This window comes from Acyrthosiphon pisum, chromosome X (genome assembly GCF_005508785.2).
Source record: "Acyrthosiphon pisum isolate AL4f chromosome X, pea_aphid_22Mar2018_4r6ur, whole genome shotgun sequence".
In the NCBI taxonomy this organism is placed as follows: domain Eukaryota; kingdom Metazoa; phylum Arthropoda; class Insecta; order Hemiptera; family Aphididae; genus Acyrthosiphon; species Acyrthosiphon pisum.
Window position 1 is genome coordinate 104,104,117 of NC_042493.1, and position 1,373 is coordinate 104,105,489.

Sequence of the window (1,373 nt, forward strand, 5' to 3'; positions counted from 1 at the left end):
ATATATAATTGTATTTGTAAATAAAATAATATTTAATAAATAATATATATTTTATCAAATTGTTGTGTTACATGGTGAAGCATGTAGAAATCTCCCTGTAAAAAAAGGTGCTCAGAACGCACATTAAGGTTTTTGAGATTATGTGTTACACGGTGGAGCATGTAGAAATGCCCCCTTGAAATGATGAAATCTCCCTGTAAAAAAGGTGCTCAGAAGGAACAAATATATACTACTTATGTGCTTTTGTTCGTACAGATTCATCAGGTACACGCATTCAGCACTAAAATGCGCTGGCGATATTGGCTTTTTAGCAGAGGAGCCAGGGCGTACGTCAAGCGCTTGTGTGTCATGCCGAGCAGTAAGACAATTACCGATTTTTCCGCGAAAAATCCAGAATTCAAGTCGGGTATTTGAGCAATGGCGTTCAGCCTTATGATGTTGTTGTAGCTCGACACTAGATACGGTCTGTAGAAAAATGGCAAAATCATACTGTCCATTTGCGGTAAAACGTGACTTGAAAAGTTCTTGTAGAAATAGACAAAGTTGCCCTGTCGTATGCGGTCCATGTTTGTTTCGCGTATATAACGTATAAACCACGATATAGTGGTCATAAAGAAATTGTCAAATGCAATGCAAAAACTTTTCGGCACATGACTGGGTAACATAAAAAAACGGCTCATGATTGTTTGAATGTCCTCAAGCTTAAGGCCATCGCGGGAGACGGTCAGCGCCCGGGGGGTCAACCGAGAAAGCCACATAAGCATGATCACTTAGGTTAAGCTCATCGAGGACCGACCACCCGCAAACCCCAACTCCTCTTGAGAAGGTGACGTCGATGATAGAGGTGGCGTCCCCCCGAACGAAGGTAGGGGTGTCTCCAACGTTGGCAAGGTTGAGGTCAAGGCTCGCCGCCAGGTCTGAGAGGAGTTCGTCTCTCGGGTTGTCCGACCGGGAGCCCCATTCTACGTTCCAAGCGTTGAAGTCGCCTGCAACGATTAGTTTGGTGTCTCCCCTAGCGCGGATGACCTGGTCTAGGTCCCCCAGGAAGGTTTCATATTCAGCCAGGGTGGTGTTCGGACTCCAGTAGCAACTGAAAACGATGAGGTCGTTCAGTTTGATCCACACGAAGCCATTCCCAGACCCAGAGTCACCGTGGACAAATCCAGTTCCAGGGGTGGTGCCTACGGAGGCTTTTTGATCAAGGCTATGGCACATCCTGCCCCCAACTTGTCCCCTTGCATATGGTTCGCTCAGTATGAGGACGTCAGTGTTTTTTTGGGCGGCCGTCTGATCCAGTAGCTGTTGAGCAAACCCAGCACCCATTCAAATTTACCTGTAAGGAGTTAATCATTTGCGACGGTTGCTGGAACGCC